Raw genomic sequence first — 25,738 nt, 5'->3', positions numbered from 1 at the left:
TTTTTTTTTTTTTTGGTTTTTCGAGACAGGGTTTCTTTGTGTGGCTTTGGTGCCTGTCCTAGATCTCGCTCTGTAGACCAGGCTGGCCTCATACTCACAGAGATCTGCCTGGCTCTGTCTCCTGAGTGTTGGGATTAAAGGCATGCACCACCACTGCCCAGCTGGATCAAGATCTTATACTCAAAGTGGTGGCACACATCTTTAATCCCAGCACTCAGGAGGCAGAGGCAGGTGGATCTTTGAATTTGAGGCCAGCCTGGTCTACAGAGTGAGTTCCAGAACAGCCAGGGCTACACAGAGGAACCCTGTCTCAAAAAAACAAAACAAATCTTTTTTTAATTTTAAAGATTTATCATGTATTATGTATACAGTGTTCTGCCTACATGCCAGAAGAGGGCACCAGATCAAATTATAAATGGTTGTGAGTCACCATGTGGGTGCTGGGAATTGAACTCGGGACCTCTGGAAGAGCAGCCAGTGCTCTTAACCTCTGAGCCATCTCTCCAGTCCCCCAAAACAAAATCTTTTACTCACAGCACCCCATGACATGGCTGAGGCCCTCCTCCTCCGAGCATCAGAACGCTGTCTGTCTAATGACTGTGTGACCCAGTACCAGGCCCTATTCCTGGTCCACCCTCGAGTCCGATTTGAGAAACCCACTGCCATCAATTCTGCTACCCTCTTGCCTCATGACACAGGTCCATGACTGTCACGAGATGAAAGATGAAACCAGGTACGTGAGAACTGCAATAATTACTTTACCAGAAACAATTTGGGCCCAAGACAGGTATTCCAGCTCCACCACCATCTACATGGACTGTCAGTTGCTATGTTTTTACTACTGGGCATGTCCACAGTAGGATCTATAGAGAAAGACGGCTTCTCCCTGCTGGGAAAAAGGAGATTAAAAATCTTGGCCTCCAAGATGCTATTTGACTTCCCCTACAAATGGCTGTCCTCTCCTCCTGGGGTGCTGACCTGGTTGCCTGACAAAAGGCCCTAAGACCAGTGGGGCCTATAATATTCTTGATATTGATGATGTACCAGGACCCAGTGCTGCCTGAGACTCTGTGGTAAAGAAGAAATGGACAGCTCAAACCCACAGGTTGACAGAGGACACCAGAAGGAAAGATAATTCTCCCAGAAACGACTGGCAGGACTCTGGTAACTGACCTTCACCAGGCCACTCATCTGGGGTTTACAAAACTTTCTGAGTTGCTCAGACAAAGGTATGTTATACCTAGACTGGACAGCTTTAGCATGGGATGTCTCAGCCAGATGCCAGTTGTGTGTGCAAGTGAATCCAAAACAGAGAGCCCTTATCCAGGAAGGGGTCAGAATGGGAGACCAACACCCTGGTGAACTCTGGGAAAACTGAGTTCACCAAGATCCTGCCTGTTGAGGGACGATAAAAGTACTTGCTAGTTTTTATAGATGACTTTTCCAGCTAGATAGAAGCATTCCCTACCCAGACTGAATTGCTCAAACAGCAGGTGAAAAGCTCCTCCAGGAAATGGTCCCTGATTTGGCGACCCCCTAGCAATGGGTCCAACAATGGCCTGGCTTTCATGGCCCAAACCTCTCAATTAATAGCTAAAGCTTTAGACATAGATTGAAAACTTCATTGTGAAGATAGAATTCAGAGTTCTAGGCAGGTAAACATCAACATCAACAACATCAGGAAGCTGGACAGCGGTGGTGGCTCACACCTTTAATCCCAGCACTCAGGAGGCAGAGGCAGGCAGATCTCTGTGAGTTTGAGGCCAACCTGGTCTACAATGTGAGTTCCAGGACAGCCAGAGATACACAGAGAAACCCTGTCTCTCAAAAAACCAAACCAAACCAAAACAACAGGACATTAAAAAAAAAATCAAACTAAACTCATTAGAGCCCAGCAAAAGATGGGCAGGCCTCTTTGCTTTGCTTTGGCCTACTGCACCCCATATAGGGAGGGATTTACCCCGCTATGAGATTATGTTTGGAAGACCTCCCCACTGCTTCCAGGATCAGAGACCAGCAGTTGGCAGAACTTTCTAGCCATGCCTTTTTCACTACACACCCTCCAGTTCTCCATACAGGCTATTCATTAAACTGTCAGAGATACCCGGCTGACCCCTGAGTCCACCACCAGTTTCCCCTTGTTTGAATCTAGTGATACCATCTGGGTCAAGTGAATGGCCAAAGGGGCACTGAAACTAACCTGGAAAGGACCCTGCAAGGTGATTCTCTCCACTCCTACGGTAGTAAAGGTAGCTGGCATTACACCATGGATCCACCACACTCAGGTCAAGAAAGCAGAAGCTTGTGGACCCATTAAAATTAATGTTTCATTGGGCCCAGGGCCCTGGCACTCCTTGCCCCTCTACCTCCTCCTGAATTGTGTTTTGCACTATGGGTTTGAATACAGGGTCATGTATTCATGTGGAGGTCAACCCCTACTGCCCTCAGACCTGGACTGGAAACTGAGGAAGACAAATGCAGGGAAGATATTAGCTAGTGTGACTACGGACCAGCCACCCATATTCCATCTTTACCTTTACTTACTGATGCCCAATTTAAGTGTCTAGTTGTATGAAGAAAAGGGAAAGATATGGGAATTTATCTTTTGAGATAAAAATACAGAGTTTACAATTTTATGTATGCCCAGAGGCTGGGCCCCCCAGTTGCCAGAAATAAGGGAGTTTCCATTGCAAAAAATGAAGCTTCCTGAAAAATCCTTTAAAAACAATCCAGCCTTTGGGAAACAGGAAAAACCTGGGGAAACAGACCCTAAGCCCAAGGAAGGTACCCTGAGGATAGAGTTAACCATTCCCAGGCAAAAAATCAGGGAGGATTGTTGGTTATGCTTAGACATCTAGCCCCTGTACTACAAAGGGTTAGGAACTAACCAGATGTCAGCTCATTGACTGACAAAACTCGCTGTGACTGGGGGCATCCCACATTAATGTTAACAAGGGTCTAAAATTTCTCTTTTCTCCAAAACCTTTAACCTAGGCATTTCCCCTTATTCTGATGCTGGCTATTTTGCCTTATGGGTTAATTCATCTGGACAACAACAATATTACTGAGCCCCTGAAACTACTTGGTGGGCATGTACCAATGGTTTGACCAAATGCTCCTTTCTGATGCTTTCCAAACTAAGGAGACAGGTTGACCAGGACCCAAAGATATTAAACCAAGTTAGATTCCCTTACAGAAATGTTCCCTCACCCTCCCTCTCTCTCACACACGCACACACACACACACAAGTGGTCCTACAAAAGTGGAGAGGCTTAGACTTACTTCTCATGAGATAGAGAAAACTATGTCTAGCTTTTGGGAAAAACCTGTTGTTTCTATGCTAATTGATCAGGGATTAAAAAAAATCTTACCATGACTGGGGAAAAAAAAAACGCAAAAAGAAAAAGAAACAAAGACATAAATCAGATAATAGATACCAGTCTTTGATCTCTTGGTCCCTCTGGCTAACTACTCTACCAACAGCACTGGCTGTGTCTTTAATTCTCATTCTGATGGGATTAACAGTGAGGCACTACATCTTAAACTAAAATAGGATGAGTCCATCATTTGACTCACTCACTAAGACCAGTGGGGAACGCAATAGGGTTACACATCTTAGCACAACTGACTCCTTGATGAAAGTGCATTCAGGTTGTAAAACTCAGCAGATAGACACCACCACCTGCCAAAACTAAAACAAAGACCTAATCTATCAAAGTTGACAGTTCTGGAAAGTCTCTGAATGTACTAACTTTGCTTTTTGGCTTCTGTAGTTCTGCTTCTAGCGAACTGTTCTTATTAACTGAATTATGTCAATCCAGGACATGGTTTTTTGTGTGTGTTTAGAAGCTTACCCTAAGAAAGGTTTGGGGCTACACCGAGATTCCAAAAACCCAGTGTAGTCACTGGCCGGCTGATAAAGACTTTCTATCGGCTTACTCCGAGTCCCCAGCAGTCTTCTCGGGTGAATACCTCACAACAGCGCAGCTTTCAACCTTAGTCAGTGGAGCATTTTTTGGCAATGGGCAATGGTCACAGTGGGAACTCATGACTGCGGAGAAGAAGAGACTGCTGAGTGCTTGACCCAAACAGGTCACCAGTGTCACCTGCTCTTAGAAAACATCACAAAAGAGAGAACGAGGTGCCATGGGAACTAAACGGTGGTGAGGACCACAGACAAAGCATGGCTGTCGTCCTCTGTATGTGACATGGACACAGCAATTGTGAACACTCGGCAGGGGTGACTGCCTGGGGTCTGAGAGAGAAAGTGAGGAGGGACGTGAAGGCAGGGTGGAGGCTAGCTGGGAAGAAGAGGGTTAGCAGGAGTGTGCTGGGGGATGAGAGAGGGTAGCGGGAGGTGAATATAATCATACATTAGTATGATAGCATCAAAAGTTTAAAAATCCTGCTTGGGCCCAGAATGTCGCTCACATCTGTAATCCCAGCACAGAGAAAAATGAAGCAGAGGATGGTGACTCCCCCAACAAAACAAAACAAAATTTCTGGACAAACAAAACAATATCAACAACAGAGACTGAGGGAGACAGGGAGAGGGAGGGAAGGAATGAAAGAGAGATATCTTACTTTAGCTAGTATTGCCTTTTTAGAAAAAAGAAATCACAGAGCATAACCATTATGAAAATCTCAAAAAATGTTTGAAAATATACTGACTCAATTAGCTTGACTTTTTTCATTTTAAAAATTTTGTTTATTTATTTGATTTTCCCCTGAGATAGGGTTGCTCTGTGTAGCCTTGGCTGTCCTGGAACTTGCTCTGTAGACCAGGCTGGCCTTGAACTCAGAGATCTGCCTGCTTCTGTCTCCCAAGTGCTGGAATTTTGTTAATTTTATGTGTATGACTGTTGACCTGCATGTATGTCTATGCACCACATGTATGCCTGGTGCCCATAGAGGCTGGAAGAGAGTGTTGGATCCCCTGAAAATGGAGCAACAGATAGTTGTGAGTCACCATGTGGATGCTAGGAATTGAACATGGGTTCTCTGGAAGAGCAGCCAGTGCTCTTAACCACTGAGTCACTTCTCCAGCCCCATTAAGCTTGAATTTTACACTCCTCTGTTCCTTTGTTGTTGGATTTATAATGCAGACTGAAGGAAAGAATTCAACAGTGTGTGTGTGTGTGTGTGTGTGTGTGTGTGTGTGTGTGTTGCTATGGATGGAACCCAGGGTCTAGTACATGCTATGCAAGCACCCTACCACTGGGCTATTACTCAAGAATACATGCTTTTGCCAGGCATGGTGGCACATGCCTTTAATCCCTGCACATGGAGTAAGAGTCAGGCAGATCTCTGTGAGCAGGAGGCCAGCCTAGTCTGCAGAGTGAGTTCCAGGACAACCAGGGCTACACAGTGAAACCCTGTCTTGAAAAAAAAATGCACCTTCTCCTTTGTTGGAAAATAGATCATTCTCGTGGTCTTATCTGGGAAGCAACAATTAGATTCCACTGGATTGTTTATTCCACCATTTTCAGGAGGCATATAAAGACATGGAGACAGACTAAGGTGTCTGCCTTTTAAAAGGACACCTCTGGACCCTCTTTTAAAGAGAGTAAAATAAAGTAGAGTGGCCTTCTTTTGCTGTTGAATGGTTGTTTGCAGGCACATATAATAGTCACATGACCTGGATAGTGTGACTGATAGTCACAAGAAATCCTGACAACCCTAATCAATCAGTTCCCTACACAGATGTCTGGCTAGGTCTGTTACAGCAACCTTCTCCATGGCTCAGGATCTGTTTGCTTCCTTAAAGTTGATATCAAGGTTCTGGTAGCTAAGCTCCAATGGGGAAAAGCACCAAAAATTCTATTGAGTAACCCAGAGGAGGAAGAATTACCTCACCCAATGTCCCTGGACAAAGGTAACTCCTGTTCCAGGCCTCATCCTCGGAGGCCCTTTCCTCCTCTTCTTCCCCTACGAAGACCTCCCCTATCTGTGTCTTCCCTGCACACCAGCAGTGGTTCCAATTATGCTTCCTACCTGGATCCAGCAGATAACTCAGTTACCAGCTCTGATTCCCAGGACTCCCTGACTTGACCCAGACCCCAACAGTTCCTGCCATTCTTCCCCTCGGCCAAGCCCCTAGACCCCCTCCTTTTTAGCCAAAGGATCTGAGTGAGAAGCTCCTAAGCCCATTTGTGGTATATGCACAACAGGAAGTCCCAGCAAATCCCCTTTCTCTGAGAAACTGCAGGCACTCAACTCTCTCCTAGAGAGTGTTTTCTATGCTCACCAGTCCACCTGGGATAATTGCCAACAGTTACTGGCCACCCTGTGTGGTGATGTTTTATTTGTGCTTTAACAAATAAAGCTTGCCTGGGGATCAGAGGGAAAAACCAGCCACGGTATTAAACACAGAGGTCAGGCAGTGGTAGCACAGGCCTTTAATCCTAACATTTGGGAGGCAGAGATTCATCTGGATCTCTGTGAGTTCAAGGCCACACTTGGGAACAGAGCCAGGTGTGGTGGCACATGCCTTTAATCCCAGCACTAGTTAGCCATAGAGGTCTGCAGGTCTACACAGACAGACAGGAAGTGATAGAGCTGGATGGAAAAAGGAAGTGACGTAGCTGGGTGGAGAGAGGAAGTAAGATGGCAGGGCACAGAAAGTTATATAGGCGTGAGTATACAGGAAGTAGCTCTCTCTTGGGCTGAGGATTTCCTAGTGGTAAGAACTTTTTGATCCCTAGGCAAGCTTTGTTTGTTAGCACACAAGGAAAAAATCATCACAACCCTGTTCATAGCAGAAGAAAAGGACAGCGTATAGTTGGAAGCTAAGAAAGCTGTCGGGTCAGAATGGGGGTCTCTGGCTGATAACACTTATGGCATTGAGGGCATGTTTCTGTCCAACCGACCCCACTGGGATCCTAACACTGACCAAGGTAAAGGGGCGCTAGATATCGACCTCAGACTTTCCTGGTTTGGCTCCAAACAGTGGCACAGAAGCCCACAAACCCGTCAAAGGTAAGTGGGGTCTCGGTTTATCCCACTGGATTCCTAGGGTGCCTTCTAGGGGCTTCCTGTACCTATATGTCCACAGACCCAGAAGCATCAGAGAACAGGCAGGTGGTCAACATTACCTTTGTCACCCAGTCGGCCCCAGATATTAGAATTTACAAAGTTAGAGGGATTGAAGGTATGAATAGGCCCCAGTTGCTGGAGGTAGTCAAAAGGTGTTTAACAACAGAAAACCAATTGAAAGCCAGAAGGGTAAGAGACTTACCAGAGCCATAGCAGTGGCCTTATGAGAAAACCCAGATAATAAACCAGTCTGATGCAACAGGCAAGAAGGAGGCCAGGAGACAAGTAGGCCACCATTAGAGCAAGACCAGTGTACCTACCACAGGAGAAAGGACATTGGGAAAATGAGTGTCCTCATCAGAAGAAGGCCCACATGCACTACAGTTAGAAAAGTGACAGGGCACAGGGCTCCTAAGCTTTAAGCCCTCAGGAGCCTAGGGTAACACTTAAAATTGGGAGTGAAGCGATTGGCTTCTTAGTAGACATTGGGGTGACATATTCAGTCCTTAAGAAGCCCCTAGGCCAATTGACTGATCACAAGATTATCCAAGGGGCAACAGGAAAAATGGCCTGCTACCCCTGGACCACTGACCCATTCCATAGACCTAGGTAGGGGACAGTAACCCACACTCTTGGTCATGCATGATTGCCTCTACCCGCTACTGAGATGAGACCTTTTGCACAAGGTGAAAGCTACCGTCACCACCTCCGATGATGATGAGATGCAGTTAGGCTTAAGATAGCCAGCAAAATGTTGATGTCTTGCTCTCTTTCAGAAGAATATCTCTTTGCTGAAATTTCTGCCCCCAATCAAAAGATACAGTTAGACTATCTCTCAGATTTGCCTCAAAGATTCCTGAGGCTATGGACAGAAAAACAGCCTCTTGGAACTGGCCTAACACCAAGTCCCTATAATTGTTCAACTAACCAGTTCAGCTATCCCTGTCCAGATTAAACAATATCCAATGACCCTGAAAGCAAGAAGGGGAATTCAGTCCATATTGTCAGGTTTATAGAGACAGGCATCTTGGTGCCCTCCCAGTCACCCTGGAATACATCTCTCCTGCCTGTGAAGAAACCTGTGGCCTTTGATTGTAGACGCATTCAAGGTCTAAGGGTAGTGAATAAGAGGATTGAAACCATCTACCCACAGTCCCAAATCCATACACTCTCATGAGCCTGATTCCTCCAGAGTTCACTCTCTTGGAGCTGAAAGATGCATTCCTCAGTCTTCCATTTGCAGGGGCAACCCAGAGTGAGCTTCAGCCGGCAACTTACCAGGACCACGTTGCCCCAAGGATTTAGAAACTCTCCAAGCCTGTGTGATGAGGCACTAAGTGCTGACCTCCTGCCCTTCCATTAGAGGTTTCTTGGACCACACTCTTACACTATGTAGATGACCTCCTTCCAGCTTCTAAAACTAAAATAGATTATAAAAGGGCCACAGAGGGACTGCTGCAAGAGTTACAGCCTGTGGGTTACAGAGTTGGCCAAGAAAGCCCAACCTTGTACCCATCTTGGCGCCCAGCTGAGGGGAGGGTAAAAGGAGCCTGTCCCAGGAGGATTGCCGCCATCCTTCAGATTCCAACTCCAAAGACTCAGAGACAGATTCGAGAGTTCATATGTGTGGATGGGTGTTGCTGCCTCTGGATACCGGGTTTGTGGAAATAGCAAGGCCTCTATACAGTACCACAAAGGGGGCACTGAGTCCCCTTAATCTGGTCTGAGACTAAACAAAAAGCATTTGGGGCTTTAAAAACAATTCTGACTAGGGGGTCCAGCCCGAGCACTTCAGATGTATCAAAACCTTTCGTTTGTCCATGAAACAAAGGGCATTGCAAAAGGGGTTTTAACCCAAACTTTGGGAACGTGGAAACGCCCTGCGGCATGCCTGTCCAAGATTGGACCCTGTAGCCATGGAATGGCTCACCTGTCTAAAAGCTGTGGTAGCTACCACTAGTCTAATGAAAAACAAACAAACAAACAAACAAACAAACAAACAAACAAACGAGTATAAGGTCAGGATCTTATACTCACACTAGCCTACGTGATTAAGGAACACCAGAATGCTGGCTGTCTAATGCCCGTGTGACCCAGTACCAGACCCTACTCCTGGACCACCCTCGAGTACAGTTTGAGAAACCCATCACCATGGATCCCGCTACCCTCTTGCCTGATGACAGCCCACGGGTGCTCATCCAGGAACCACAGGGCCAAAGCTGCCAAGTTTACTGCTTGCTGGGGCTGGAACTTGGATTACATTTGTAGCAGCTTTCTGTTGTTGATGGTTTCCTTCACTGCTTAGGCTTTTCTTTAATTCCTTTCCACAGTTGGAAGCTTAGCTGGGTGGAGTCTTGCCCCACTTAAAACGTTCAACTGCTTTCTTAACCCAAAGTCCCAAAGTTCACATTCCGCCAGCAAGCAGCAGGGTCAGGTCTGTCCTGGTACCAACTCTGTCTTAATCAGTGTTCTATTGCTGTGAAGAAACACCATGTCCAAGGCAACTTTTATAAAAGAAAGTATTTAATTGGGGCTTGTTTACAGTTTCAGAGGTTTAGTTCATTATTATCATAGTGGGGAGCATGGCCCGGCTCAGGCAGACATGGTACTGGAGAAGTAGATGAGAATTCTACATTCGGATCCCCAGGTAACAGGAAGAGAGTCTTACTGGGCCTGGCTTGGACTTTTGAAACCTCAAAACAACCCCCCCCAACACACACACACACACACACACACACACACACACACACACACACACACACCGCAGTGACATACTTCCTCCAACAAGACCACCTGTCCTAATCCTTCTCAAGTAGTGCCACTCCCGGATGACCAAGCATTCAAATTTGAACCTGTGGGGGCCATTCTTATTCAAACCATTACAGCCTCCAAAACAACTCATTTGAAATGTTGCTTTTCCTGCCAGGTACAGAATGTGGGGGCTGTGAGGGGATGGGGCAGTGAGGGCTGAGGGCACATGCAGAGGCATCTAGAATCTCTCCAGAAGGCAGAAAGAAAAAGAAATGGTGACTTGGAGAACAAGACTAATAGGAGGTCATTGAGAAGCCTCAAGAAGAACCAAGGACTGAGCCGAAGGGTTTAGAGGACCAGAAAAGTTGAAGAACGAAGAAGAAGAGACTGTAGAGTGATGCGCTGGCTAGTTTTTTCGTTAACTTGACACAGCCAAGTCATCTGGGAAGAGGGAGCCTCAGGTGAGAAAATGCCTCCATCAGACTGGCCTGTAGGCAAGTCTCTGGGGCATTTTCTTGATTGATGATTGACATGAGAGGGGCCAGCCCACTGGGATTGGTGCCACCCCTGGGCAGGTGGTTTCAGGACTGTATAAAAAAGCAAGTTGAGCAAGCCACGAGGAGCAAACCAGTGAGCAGCATTCTTCCATGGCCTCTGCGTCCGATTCTGCCTTCGAGTTCCTGTCTTGAGTTCCGGCCCTGATGTCCTTCAGTGATGGGCTGTGATCAGAACGTGTAAACCAAATAAACCTTTCCCTTTCCAAGTTGCTTTTGGTTACAGTGTTTTATGCAGAAACATAAACTAGGCCAGCCAGGGACAGGGTATTTGTGACTAAGATCCTAAAGTGTTCACTTGCCGGGAGAGGAAAGCAACTAGACCAGGAAACCTTCCAGTAGCTTGAGCCCCGCCCTTCTCTGGATCTCGGTTTTCCATCTATTCAGTGCAGGGACGGGATTCCAGGCTCCCAGGAAGTCCAGCTCTGGGCAGTGGGGGGTGGGGGGAGGCAGCACCACTTCCTCTTCCAGTCTGCTTACCTGGTGTGGAGGAGATGGGTCTGGTCTCCCTGGGCACGGCTGGTACTCCATGCTTACCCTTGGCTAATCTCTTCTGTGGCTGTGACATGAAGGTGGGAAAATCATGTGTGCCGTCAGACGTGAGACTGAACCAGGGAAGCCATCTTCAGCCTCCTCAGAAGACGGCCCGTGAACTGCATGACTGGGTTGGTATGAGTTAATCCCCAACTAGTTAAGTCCTTGCTGAGTGTTCTCAGTCACCAACCCCCAGACCTCAGACTCCTCTCATTCTCCGTGTATGGCTCCTAGGATAGTTCAGAGCTTACTGCACCCTTATCATTTAGTCCTCTGCCCCAGGCAAGTTCAGAGTATATGTTTTTCCTTTGGAGCCCTGAAAATGAATTAGAAGTATGACCTCCAAATAAAATACAAGATGTCCAATTACATTCAAGTTTCACAAAGAACATCAGTCAGTTGACCAGGGATAAGCTTATACTAAAAGATTATTCATATCTGTTAATCTAAAAATTAAAGTTAATTCAGTAACTTATTTTAATTTTTTACAGAGGTGTGTCTAGTCTGGCCTTGAACTTTCAAACGATCCTCCTGCCTCAGTCTTCTGAGGAGTCGTGGGTCACTGCACAAGTAACTTGGTGTTTGTTTTTAATCCCATTTGGGGGAATGCCCATACCCTCAACAGCAGGGGCAAGCAGACTGGAACCCAAGCGGTAAGTGTGGGTGACTTTGGGACTCCCTGGCACTAACATCAGGCCACCAGGTGGCAGCCAAGGTCTACACAGCTTTGGCTTCAGGGGGGCTGGCTCCCAGAGACTGTGACAATGAAGACTTAAAGGGACAAGGACCCTTATTCTCTCAGCTTCTCCCAACCCCATACCCATCTGTTCATCCTCAGCCTCTTCTATCCCATGAAATCAATGCACTTTTGTCGAGTCACACTCCAGCCGGAAGTTCAGGAAGTGTTCCCCGCTGGTAAACGTTAGACACAATTTTCAAAAAGAATAGCCTTCTGTCTGACTCCTCGGATTTCTTCGTAAGTAAACACTACGCATGCCAGGCTTCAAGGCTGATCCAAGCATGGGGCACATCCCCGCAGTCCAAGTGCTTCAGAGATAAACAGGAGGATCAGGAGTTCAAGACCAGCCTCAGTCACATAGCACGTTGAAGGTCATCATGTTTCAAAACAGACAAGCACAGACACATCCAGATAGACAGACAGACAGACAGACGACATATCACACACACACACACACACACACACACACACACACTCACACACACACACGAGAGAGAGAGAGAGAGAGAGAGAGACAGAGAGAGAGAGAGACAGAGAGAGAGAGAGACAGAGAGAGAGAGACAGAGAGAGAGAGAGAGAGCGCTGTTCTGTTTGATACCTCTAGTGAGCACTTTAGATGTAAATCTAAATTGAACAACACAGTACTTGTGAAGTGAACACAGAATTTGTTTGTTTGTTTCTGTTGTCTCACAGAGGGTGAGACATAGGGTCTCACATAGCCCAGGCTGGCCTCAAACTCGATATGTAGCTGAGAATAACCCAGAGCTTCTGATCCTGTCTCTCTTCCTGAGAAGAGATGGTCCTCAATACCGTGCTAGGCTGTTGAGAGGATTTTTAAAGGCAGTATGAAAAAGCCTGTAAAGTACCCCATTCATCATTTTAAAATGTTAATGACAGGTCAAAATAATATTTGGTGCAGTACATTATATAAAATATATTACTATAATTAATGTCCTCAGTTCATTACATTTTAAGCCACAGCAAGAATATTTTAGGTTATCTCCGCGGTTTGCATTAACATTCTCTTGCTCAGGGCTGGCATGAGCACAGTCTTATTATATTGGGAACAGGGGTCTCCTGTAGCAAATTCAGGCTGGCCTTGAATTTGCTATGTAGCCAAGGTAGACTTTGAACTCCTGATTCTCCCGCCTTCACTTCCCAGGTTGGGATTACAGGCACAGGCAACCATGCACAGCTGTGTTCATCTGTCAGGCGGGTACTGGGAGACATGGATTCACTAGTTGACAATCGAAACTGCTTCCAAATCACAGTAGCCAGGAGAGCCTGGGGCCTAATACAAATATCCCTCTGCCCTTGAGGCCTTGGGTATAGATATAAGACCGCTACTATTTAGTCAACCACAGGTAAAATTCTATAATGAGACCTCCCTTGAGTGTCCTGATTCACTTTTGATGTTTCCCAAACACCTATTCTTTTCACTCTATGGGTGGGTTCAGCTCCCAGAGCTTCCTTTTTAAAAAAAAAAAAAATTATTATTTAGGTTTTTCGTGACAGGGTTTCTCTGTGTAGCCCTGGCTGTCCTGGATCTCGCTCTGTAGACCAGGCTGGCCTCGAACTCACAGAGATCCATCGCCTGTCTCTGCCTCCCAGTGCTGAGATTAGAGGTATGCATCATTACCACCCAGTTGTTTTGTTGTTGCTGTTTGTTTGCTTTTAACATGTATGAGTGTTTTCCCCGCGAGTATGTCTGTGTATCATGTGCGTACCTAGGGTCTGAAGAGGTCAGAAGAGAGTATTGGATGCCCTGGAACTAGAGTACAGATGGTCATGAGCCACCGTGCAGGTGCTGGGAATTGAATCTGGGTCCTCTACAAGAAGTTCTTAACTGTGGAGTCATCTCTTCAGCCCTGTAAACAAATGTCATCATCAGAGACACAGGTAGGGACAATCAGGATGCCGTGGGTTCTGGTTACACAAAACCTCCAATCACCATTTTCTGTCTGCCCTCCAAAAAGAGAGACGGGTAAGGATTTGCCTCGCTGAGGATCCTAGAACTTCTCTTTTTTATTTAATTTTACTTTATGTGCATTGGTGTGAAAGTATCAGATCTAGAACAGGAGTTACAGATAGTTGTGAGCTGCCATATGGTTGCTGGGAATTGAACCTGGGTCCTCTGAAAGAGCATCCAGTGCTCCTAACCCCTGAGTCATCTTTTCCGTCCCAATCCTAGAACTTCTTAAAGGCCTCACATATGCTGGGTAAGGTTGCCAGATGTATCAGGAAAACCACGGGACACCAGTGAAGTCATATTTTTTTAATGACTTGGAACTCCTGAGTCTTCTTTCTCTAACCCCCACGTGCTGGGATTGCAAGAATGTGCCACCACACCCAGCTGACTATAACTTAAAATAACCAAAAATATTTTTAAGGATTTCTTTTTATTTTTAATTATGTTATGTACGTGTGTTTGTGTGAGATGTGTATTTGGGTGCATTTGTCACTGAAAGCCAGAAGAGGGCATCAGCTTGCCCAGGAGCAGGAGTTTGGGGCAATGAGTCATGGGTACTGGGAATTGAACTTCGGTCCTCTGCAAGAGCAGTAAGAGCTCTTAACTGCTGAGCATCTCTCCAACCCCAAGTAACAGAAATATCAACGGTGAGCCAGTGAGAGGGATCAGTGGGTAAAGATACTTGCTACCAAGCCTACTTATCTGAGATTGATTCCTGGAACATGCATGGTGGCAGAAGAGAGAGAACTGATTCACACACACTGAATAAATGCTATTCATTTTCCCAGGTAATTAAAATGTAGCCAGAAATTTCTGTTTCATCTGTTCCCTTGCCAATGGTACATGGTGGGACTGTAGTCTTAAGTGCCACCTAACTAGGAAGGCTGTAAGTTCACACTCAGTCCCATACCCCAGGGCCTTTGCAGCCCATTGTCCAGCTGTACAGTACCCTCAGGACCATGCCACCCCATGTTTCCTCTGACTTTCCTGTACAGTTCCTGAGTTACTGGAAGTCTTCTCTTTGTTGGTCCCCTTATCACCCTCTTGGATCCTATGGTCACTAGCCCGTGGCACTACTGGGAGATGATGGAAGCTGTGGGGCCCAGTGGAGCAAAACGAGTGAATTGCTTTTGAAGGGACATTGGGCCTGTGGCCTCTTCTATATTTTCTCCTGGCTCCAGGAGGGTGCCGTGTGAAACGGTTCCCTCTGTGAGGATGCTGTTCGACACTGCTTCTGGGGAGTTGTAAACAAATGTATACTCACTCAAATAGGATGATGGACCAAAGTACAGCTGCTACCAAAGTTCGATTTTCTGAGCCACTGAGTTTTATTGACGTTACAGGAACATGAGCCAGGGGTTAGTTACAAGAACAGGAATAACTGAAAGCTGTATCATTAAAGCCCACATCAGCATGTATGACACCCTCCAAAACTAGAAACCTGAAACACACAGCATAACCTGCATTCAGCTCGACAGGATGGAGAGTGTCCTTCCTAGATAATCAGATGGTCTGGGTCTCTTCCACACAGCTTGGCTGGTCTCTGCTTCTCCTAGGCACTTCAGCTGGTCTGAGCCTACTTTAGGCAACTCAGCTGTCTGGGCATGTCTCTCAGCAGTCCTTACTACTTACATACACTTGGGGAGGGAGGGGCCCAGTAAAACTGGTCAGTTTCAGGGACTTCCTGAAGCTATTGAATTGTTTACTTTCAGAGCTCAGTGAACTTCCCTTAGTGAATGTTTCACTTGCCCTTAAAATAGCTTTCATTTCCTCTTGCCTATCTTAAGCATTAACAAGCTTCCCACCAAAAAAGGAAGGTTTTCATCTCCGAGGAAGCCGTGACACAACAGAAGGGTAGACTTCTAGACTTCCCCCATCACATGCTCACAATATGATGTGCTGTTGCCACAAGCCCAAAGTAGCCAATGGACTGAAGCCATGAACCAAGACGAAGCTTTCCTCTTTTTAAAAGTGATCAAAACCATTTTGTCAGTGGCAGGAAGCTGAGACCCCAGAACACAGATGCAGGCATTTCAACAATACAATACATCATAGGTACTCAGTCAAGAAAGTGACTGCCCCAAGACTTTCCAGTGACAGGAAGGGACTGGGTATCTGTAGTTAGCTTTTTTTTTACCTTGTGGGGGCCTGCCACCCAGCTCTCAAGTAAATACACCGAGATTTATTCTTATTAATACCAGGCCTTAGCTTGACTTGTTTCTAGTCAGATTTTCTAACTTAAATTATCCCGTTTCTTTCCTTTTCCTTTCCTTTCCTTTCCTTTCCTTTCCTTTCCTTTCCTTTCCTTTCCTTTCCTTTCCTTTCCTTTCCTTTCCTTTCCTTTCCTTTCCCTTTCCTTCCTTCCTTCCTTCCTTTCTTTCTTTCTTTCTTTCTTCTTTCTTTCTTTCTTTCTTTCTTTCTTCCTTTTTCTTTCTCTTTCTTTCTTCCTTCCTTCCTTCCTTCTTTCTTTCTTTCTTCCCTCCCTTCCTTTCTTTTTTTTGTTTTGTTTTTTGTTTTTTTGAGACAGGGTTTCTCTGTGTAGTCTTGGATCTCAAGCTGTAGACCAGGCTGGCCTTGAACTCACAGAGATCTGCCTGGCTCTGCCTCCCGCCATTTCTTTCTATGTTTTGCCAGTGGCTCTTTTACCTTTCTTTATTCTATATACCTTTCTTTCCTTCTTACTCCGTGTCTGGCTGTGTGGCTGTGTGGCTGGCCCCTGGCATCCTCTTCTCCTCCTTTTCTCACTCCCTTGCTCTTCACTTTCTTCCCTAGATTTCTCCTCCTATTTATCCTCTCTGCACGCCAGTCCTGCCTATTTCTCTCTCCTGCCTCACTACCAGCTGGTCAGTTCTTTATTAGACCAATCAGGTGTTTTAGACAGGCAAAGTAACACAGCTTCACAGAGTTAAACAAATGCATCATAAAAGAATGCAACATGCCAGGTGGTGATGGCACGCACCTTTAATCCCAGCACTCGGGAGGCAGAGGCAGGAGGATCTCTGTGAGTTCGAGACCAGCCTGGTCTACAGAGCTAGATCCAGGAAAGGCACAAAGCTTCACAGAGAAACGCTGTCTTGAAAAACCAAAATAAATAAATAAATAAATAAATAAATAAAAGAATGCAGCACATCTTTGCATCATTAAACAAACATTCCACAGCATAAATGAATGTAACACATCTTCAGCTAATATTCCCCAGCAGGTATTGGAGCTTTATTAGACTCCTTTAGCAAGCAGGCACCTTCTGGTAAAATGGAAAGAGCTCAGAGTCTGCAGCCCTGGGACCTGGGCCTCCAGTCATTTACACTGCCACCTTTCCTTGCTCCTGCCCTCAGCGAAGATCTTATTTGCCAAATGTTCCATGATAACTAATGAACTTTGCTCCTACCCACATCGGTCCTTGAGCCTTGGGTACTCTTATTATCTCTGTTTTATTATCAAAGACTAAGGAAAAACTTGAACTCAGATCAGGGAGATGGACCAGCAGATAAAGGCACCTGTTGATGAGCTTGAGAACCTGAGTTTGATCACAGAATCCACACAGTGGAAGGAGAGAACTGATTCTCTCACGTTGTCTTCTGACCTCCATGTGTGAGTCACGGCATGCTCATGTGCCTTGTCCCATGCACATACACATACTACATAAATGAAAAAAAAATTTAAAATTTGAACTCAAATTAAGGCCTACCTTGGGTTTATTTCTGCCTGTCATTATACTTTGTCCCTGTACTCTAGATGACCTGGACCAGCAGGTCATTCTTTAGTGACAGGGTCCTTAGCAGGAGGACCAGGGATGAGGAAATAAGGAAGATAGGAAAGCTGGGACCAGGAGGTCTTACATAAGCTCATAGCTTATGCCAAGCAAGTTTATTCATGCCAAGAAGGACAACATCTTATATGCGGTTTGCTGGGGGAAATGAGACAGAGTCAGCAGAAAGTCGTCAAGCAATGGGACAAAGTTAGCGATGTTGCACAAAGGGAACGCAGGCTATCTCAAACGTGTCACAGACCACACACTTAGCAACCTTGGGACTGGTAATCACAGGCCTTCGAGGGGTGATGGGGGGGGCGAGGGGGTGTCGAGTTCCCAGGATCTGAAACTACAGCTCTCCCAAGGCCCTGGCCCCAGGACACTACTGGTTCTGCAAAGTGTCTTCCTGGTTTCAGGGGAGGGACTATGTTCCTTCTCTACATATCAGGGCCTTAGGGAAAGCCTGGCTCCTAATACCTGAGATGCCCTAAGTGCTGGAGGGTTGGTGTGTCCATGTGTGGGTCTGCTGTGGTACGTGTAGGTGCATGTGCATGTGTCGGTGGTTAACGCTGAGTGTCTTTCCTCAGTTGCTCTACACCTCCCCCCCACAAAGATCTTTATCTTATATGTGTGAGTGTTTTGTTGGAATGTATTGCAAGCACGTATCTGCTGCTTTCAGTGTGAGCACCATGTAGGAGATGGGAACTGAACCTGGGTCCTTTGCAAGAGCAGCAAGTGTTCTTAACTACTGAGTCATCTCTCCCCAGCCCCTCTACTTTTGTATTTTGAGACAAGGTCTTCCATTGAACTGGAAGCTCCCTTTTGAACCGGAAGCTCCCTGATTCAGGGAGGCTGGCTGACCAATAAGCTTCAGAAATACACTGGTCTCTGCCCTCCATCCTCACCCCAGTCCTGGGGTTACAGCCATGTGTGACCACGCCTAGCTTTTTGCCTGAGTTCTGGGGGTCCAAACTCAAGTCCTCATGCTTGTGTGAAAGGCACCTTACCAACTGAGCCCTCCCTGCCTCGTGCCAATGCTTCAGGAGTTTCCAGGTTTAAAAAAAAAAAAATCAATCTAGAAACATGACAGTTTTCTTTCTTCCTTTCCAAAGTTTATATTAAAACGTTTTTTCTATGTCATTGCATTGGCTGAGTCTCTGCATTATTGTGGGCATCCATGATATGTTATTGTTATTTATTTACTCATTTACGTATGTGTGTATGGATGTTTTACTGGCATGTATGTCTGTATATCACTTGCATGCTTGGTACCCACTGAGACTAGAAGCAGGCATTGGATTTCCCAGAACTGGAGTTATATGCAGTTGTGAGCTACCATGTGGGCGCTGGGAATTAAACCCAGGTCCTCCAGAAGAGCAGCCAGCGCTCTCAATGATGGAGCCATCTCTCCAATTCTGTGTTTCCCATTTCAATAGAATGTTTCTGTGTTAGTTATCTATTGCCATGTTTAAAAGAACTTCTCTTAGCTGGGTGTGGTGGCATACACCTTTAGTCCCAACACTGGGTAGGCAGATGCAGGCAAATTTCTGAGTTTAAGGCTAGCCTGGTCTACACAGCTAGTTCCAGGGCAGCCAGGGTTACACAGAGAAACTCTGTCTCAAATAAATAAAGAAATAAAGCTCTCTATATATATTATATAAAGTATCTATAAACTTTTAAAAAATCACCCCATTTTATGTGTCACAACAAGCATAGGTTGTGGATGGATTAAATGTTATTTGAATTCACACACACACACACACACACACACACACACACACACACACACCATTGCCTAAAATGCATGAATCCATATTCAATCCCTAGCACCACCTCCAGCACCTACTTGGTGCATGTGTGTGTGTGTGTGTGTGTGTGTCTGTCTGTCTGTCTTTATGTGTCTCTGTGTGTGTGTTACAGTTTCTGAAGTTCAGGAATTCAAGCAGCTTAATTGAGTGGTTTTGATTCAAGACTCATGAGGTTACAGTGGTCATGTCAGCTGTATTTCTTCAAAGATTTCAGATGTACAAATGGCCAGTAGGCTCTGGGAATATGCTCTGCTTCATAAGCCATCAAGGAAATGCCAGCAAATGAGCTACCACTCCACAACAGGGCAGTTAGAGTGGTGGACAGCAACTGGTGCTGGCAAGAAGCCAGAACTCTCATAGGCTACGGGTGAGACCATAAAATCGCATAGCCACTTGGGAGTTCCTTAAAACGTCATGGAGTTTGACTTGGCCCAGCAAGTTCACTCATAGGTATATATACCCAAGAGAAAGAAGTAAAAAGCTTGCACACGAACATTCATGGCATCACTATTCATGTCCACCATCTGATAGATAAACAAAATGTGGTAAATCCATACACTGGGATATTATTGAGTTATAAAAAGTCATGAAATGGGGCTGGAGAAATGGCTCAGCAGTAAAGAGCATTGACTGTTCTTCTAGAGGACCCAGGTTTGACTCCCAGTACCCACATGGCAGCTCCTAACCACCTGTAACTCCAATTTCACGGGATCTGATGCCATCTTATGGCCTCTGTGGGCACTGGGTACACACATGGTAGACAGACATACATGCATGCAAAACATCCATACATAATAATAAATAAAACTTGTAAAATTTAAAGGCATGAAGTACTATTGCATGCCATAACATGGACCAACTTTAAAAACATGCAGTTGAAAGAAGCTGGTCCTAAAACACCACATGGAATGCCTCTACATGCAGCCATTCTCCACACTGCCTAACGGTGGTAGTCTGCACATTCCCTGGTGGCCCTGCAAAGAATGGAAGGCCTAGAGAGATGGCTTGCCTGGTAAGTGCTCCTGTTGCTAGAAGACCTGAGCTCAGTTTCCAGCATGTCAGCCGGCAGCAGCTGCCCTTCACTACAGGGGCTCCAACTCTCTCAACTCCAAGGGCAACTACACTCTTGTGCCCATCCCTGCCCCCCATCCACATAATTAAAAAGAAAAACAAAACCATTTATAAAAAGATTAAAATTGCCGGAACATTCCAACTGCCTAGTGATTTTGTACTCACGGTGCAGGGCACAGCGCATGACTCACGTTCTGTGGTGACAATGGTACAAAGAGCCACCGCACCGCAGTCTCTGAAAGTGGAGCGTGTGCAATTATGCAGAGTAAATAGCACTGGATAGTTAATGACACATGGCTGTGTCACTGGCTTATATAGTTATCGTACTATTTTATTGTTATTTTAAAGTATACTCCTACTTACAAAAATTTTACTGTGAAGGCAAGATGCCTGTTTCAGGAGTAGAAGCCTCCTCAGCCTCATTGAAGTTCTCTTCATGCATCCAGAAGTCACATCAAGTGACTGACTCAACGCTTTCAGTTTGTGTAAACATGTTCTATAATGTTTGCATGATGACAAAATCATCTAACCAGGAATTTATCAGGACATACCCTAGTTGTTAATACAGCGTGACTGGTCATGGACTGGAGCATGGACTAGATAACTCCATGGAGACATAAAGTTGATTCACAGTCACTGCTTGCTGGAAGGAGGCTGAATAAACTATTACAGGGTTTTTCTTACAGATTATGAAAACACTCTGGAATTAGTGGTGCCGGTCACACAACTATGGACATTATATACTTTGTTTTATTTTTTTAATATTTATTTTGCTTCTTTTTCTGAGTCAGAGTCCCACTATATAATCCAGGCTGACTTTCAAACTCATAATCCTCCTGCCTCAGCCTCTGGAGTGCTAGGATTTATCGGTGTCTGTGCCACCACACCCTGGCTAGTCATTGTATACTTTAAGTGGATGGGTCGAATGGTATTTGATTTCATACACACACACACACACACACACACACACACACACACACACACACACACACACACACACACGAGGCGGGGGAGTTGTATTCCTGTGGAATCTGAACTGCTTCAAGAGTGGTTTGCTCACAGACCTTTCAGTTTGCCTCTTGTCACGGGAGCCTTTTCATAAGGCTGCCCCAATGGCAGTGACAGGCCCTGCTTCCCAGCGGGAGCAATTCCGGAGAACGAGGGAAACAGTACCTTCTCGAAGCTGGGGCTTTGTCACTTGCAGCACATTTTACCTGTCCAAGTCACTGAGTACAGCTTTCACTCAAGCAGGGGGTTTTAGGTGCCTCCTTCTGAAAGGAAGAGTATCAAGATTTTGTGTGCATATTTTTGAGCCATCATGGCTTCTAATGATGCTCACTGAGGTCCGTTGGTTTCTTACTTTCCCTCAATTCTTCTTTTTTTTGTGGGTTTTTTTGTTGTTTGTTTGTTTGTTTGTTTGTTTTTCGAGACAGGGTTTCTCTGTGTAGCTTTAGAGCCTGTCCTGGATCTCGCTCTGTAGACCAGGCTGGCCTCGAACTCACAGAGATCCGCCTGGCTCTGCCTCCCGAGTGCTGGGATTAAAGGCGTGCGCCACCACCACCCGGCCCAGTTCTTTCTTTCTGAGACAGGGTCTCATACAGTCCAGGTTGATCTTGAATTCGCTATGTAGCTGAGGAGGGGGAGTTCCTGGCCCTCCTGCCCCTACCTCCAAAGTGCTGGGATGACAGGCATGTGCTACCACAGCAGCCTGTGTACTTGCAGCATCAGGTCTAATGTGCTTCTTCCCATTGGCTGAGCTGTTGTGTTGGGCCTCATTCTTTATTTCCTCACACTTGGAGCTGGCCACAGCTGTGGTCAGGAGTGCAAGGGACCAAATCCCACCTGGGAATCTTACAGGTGTGCTCTCTACCCAACATTCCTTTCTCTGTGGCCTGAGATCTCCTGGAGAAGATTGTCCTTTAGTCCCCCACTCCTCTCACTGGTCTCTGAGAGAGCCGGTGACTGACAGCCTAAAGCTGCAGATCCTGAAGGAGCTGCAGCAGAGACCACTGTCTTGTTGGGAAGCCTCCAGCTATTGGCAAAAACAACTGGGTCACTAGGGCTGGGCTGGCTGGGTCCGAATGGGGCTCCTCTACGGGAAATCTTCACACCAGTGCTTGTTGGCCGGCTTAGACCGGCTAGCCTCCTCTCACCCGAGTCCTTTACCTCCCTTCCCATAGATGTCAGAGCTGAAACATGGCCTGAAGGGTTCCCCGGCCCAGTTCTACATCCTCTCCTTTTATCTTTATCCAAGTATGTCCTCCGATAAATCTCTTTTGCTTCTAACTCGGTCTTGGCAGCAGCTTCCTCAGGGAGCCACCCGACTCTAGGCTCCAGCCCCTCTTCCACTTCCAGCCTCCATTCTCCCAGGGGAATATGCTCCCTTCCTGCTCCCTTTTCCCTGAGCTTGCTCCCCCACCCCGCAGCTCTCAGAAAGCATGCTCTCTCCAGGGTCTCATCCAGTGCCTGGCACACAGGAAATGCAAAGACTTTTTGTTTCTAAGTGAATTGCAGGCTCTGAATCTGGGCACAGCCCGTCCCATTCTCAGAGCACAGAGCACACGGCGCCTGCTGGGTGAAGCTGGGCGTGCCAGCTCTGAAGGCCCGAGTGAGGCTAATGGAGAGGAAGATGCTGAGGTGGGGAGACTGGGGTCGGGGCGTGACAGTGGAACATCTCCAGGTCCTGGGAAGGTGCACGCTCTCTATGTGCCAGGTGTGGTGTGCACTTGGGAGGCCATAGCAGATGGATCTCTGCAGGTCACAAGCCAACATGGGCCATTCGGTGACTTCAAGGTCAGCCTGAGATACAATTCTAAATCCTCTCTCAAATAAAATAGAACAAAAGCCCCAAAGATACAAATAATAGTGAGTAGCAAAAAAAAAAAAAAAAAAAGAAAAAGAAAAAGAAAAGAAAAGAAAAGAAAAAAAGAAAAAACCAACACATTGGGAAGAACAGATAAAGGGTTCAATTACTCCTAAATTCATCTTTGAGTGCTGACATGAGCTTTAGGGTTTTGGGTTTTTTTTTGTGGGGGAGGGGAGGGGTTTCAAGACAGGGTTTCTCTGTGTAGCTCTGGCTGTCCTGAAACTCACTCTGTAGACCAGGCTAGCCTCGAACTCACAGAGATTCCTCCTGCCTCTGCCTCCCAAATCCTGGGATTAAAGGTGTGTACCACCACTGCCCAGTGAGCTTTAGGTTTAAATTGAGAAAGAATTGGATTAAATTAGGACAAGAACCTATATGCAGAATCTAAGCAATCCTGGCTGTAGGAGGTGGTCCAAAGAGGCTCTTATTTGTTTGAGACCAGTTCTCAGGCGACCATCACTCATATCCAAGGTGCAGCCTTAGCAACATAGACAGTCGCCCTCGTTTGCAGGGTGGCCTGTCCTTCAGGGATCTGCTGTGCCTGAATCTAAAGTGGCTGCAGGTTCAGGACAACTGGCGCCCAGGATAGGACACTGTAAAAAGGTGACAGTAAGATGAAGTAGGTTGTTCTCTGTGCCTTTAGCCTTGAAGGGGAATGAAATAGGTGAGGCCTCTCAAGTTTCTGGAGGGCCACTCCATGAATGGGTCAGCACACCCACGTGCAGAGGTGGGCAGGAGACGGGTGGGGACCAAAGGCAGAGACTCTAGGCTCTGGTCCTGCTTTTACCTGTAGTTACCAAGTGAGGAAGGAGTCAATGCTCTTTTAGCAAAAACAATCCCTGAGCATCTGTTACAAAACGGAGCTGCAGATGTTGCTCAGTAGCAGAGTGCTTGGTGAGTACGTGTAAGGCCCTGGGTTCTAGCCCCAGCACCATAAAACAGAACGGGGTGGGGAGAGAAGAGAGACAGACTAATCCAGAGACAAATGGAAAGAGGTGGAGAGATAAAGTCAGGGAGATAGGAAGATGGGGCTTGGGGAGACAGGAATGATAAGACTTAGGTAGAAAGTGCACAGGCAGATGGGGATATGAGCAAGAATCCGAAAGGAATGGAGTAACGGAGCTGGAGCATGGTGTGCACACTGGTAATCTCAGCATTCGGAGGGCTAAGGCAGGAGGATGCCGAGTTTGATACTAGCCTGGGCTATTTAGCAAGACCCCACCAAAAAAGAAACAAGGGGAGCAGGAGGGGGGGACAGGACAGGAAAAAAGGCTGGTTTCTTGGACAGACATCCATTCCTTATCCCCACGATGCCCGCTGTCAATCAAGGTGGCGGAGCCTCAGAGGAAAGTGTACACCCCTGTCCAACCACTCGTCCTCTGAGGGACATCCTGAGGGGACACAAGGTCCAGCTCCTGTCCGTAGACTGATGTGGCCACCCAGGTGGAGTAGGAAGAGAAACCCAGTGATTGCCTCCCTTGGGGCCTGTGCTGCCCCAGCCTGCCTTCCCGTGGGGCCAGGACAGGAAGAGATCTCAAAGATCCTCCCCACCATACTTCTTTGCAGAGGAGGAACACTGGGACCTAGATAAGACAATGTCCCCCAGTGAGGCAGTGCCTTAGCCACAGTCCCACAGTTCCCATCCCAAAGTGGGTAGCTATAGACACAGTGGCCCCCAAACCTTAGGGTTGGCTTTCTCCTAGGTAAGCTGCTTCCTGCTACCCTGAGGGCGTTAGTGAGTGTTTTGGATGGCAGACGCTGTGCCTACGTTAAGAGGCTTGCCTAACATCCTATAGGTAACTGCAGGGATTGCTCTGGTTATGCAGAAGAGGAGATCAAGGCTCCGAGAAGCTGACTTCTAAGGCTGGGGTCACACCGTCCCAGCTGGGTCGGTAGGATCTTTCCAAAGCTGGGCTCTTGATATGACCGCTTCCGGCCTCTCCAGGGGATGGGGAAGGAAGGGTTGGAATGTGGAAAGGGGAGCTGAGCTGGAAGTCAGGCCCCATGGCAAAAGAAAATACCACAACAATGCCCAAGTTTTTCCCAGAAAGGTTCCACTCGGCTTGTTTGGGTCCCTGCCCTCTCTCCCTCCCCGCCACCACTTCCTCTGCTCCGCACCCTCTTTCTCCACCTCCGGAGAGGGGTTTGGTATCTAGGTTAGTTACACCCCTCCTCTTTCGATTGTCCTCAGCTATTTTCCCCCAGGTCAGTGCTAGTTCTGAAGCCACAAAGATGGGCCTCATGACCTGGTAGTCACTCCCCTGAAGCAGCACACTGAGCTTCTCTTCCCAGTACTCTGACTTGGCCATGTTGGGATCTGACTTCCTGGAAAGAGTCGGATGGGGCTGAAGGGGGGTTGGACCCAGTCAGCCCTAATTCCCCGCCTTTAAACCCCCTCAGCCCCATGGAGCCTGAATGCCATTTAAATTTGTAGCATCCTTATGGAGCTTCAGTTTCTATCTTTTTTTGGGGGGGGGGGTTGATATAGGGTCTCACTATGTAGTGCTGGCTGTCCTAGAATTTACTCTGTGGACCAGGCTGACCTCAAACTCAGAGATCCACTTGTCTCTACCTGGTGGGATTAAAGGTGTGTACCACTACGCCCAGCTGAGCTCAGTTTTTTCATCTATACAATGAGTATAAGTACCAGCTTCACCAGA

General features: G+C 46.7%; 1 non-coding gene across 1 annotated transcript; it reads right to left on the bottom strand.

Annotated features, from left to right (window-relative positions):
• Nucleotides 1–13,507: 13,507 nt before the first annotated feature.
• On the bottom strand, nucleotides 13,508–13,620 carry LOC114694111. The gene has a single exon (XR_003734644.1). It is a non-coding gene; the product is annotated as a U8 small nucleolar RNA (small nucleolar RNA).
• Nucleotides 13,621–25,738: the final 12,118 nt, after the last annotated feature.

Source organism: Peromyscus leucopus, chromosome 7, assembly GCF_004664715.2.
Source record: "Peromyscus leucopus breed LL Stock chromosome 7, UCI_PerLeu_2.1, whole genome shotgun sequence".
Classification (NCBI taxonomy): domain Eukaryota; kingdom Metazoa; phylum Chordata; class Mammalia; order Rodentia; family Cricetidae; genus Peromyscus; species Peromyscus leucopus.
The sequence above is the reverse complement of the archived record's forward strand: the minus strand, read 5'-3'. Positions and strand labels throughout refer to the sequence as shown.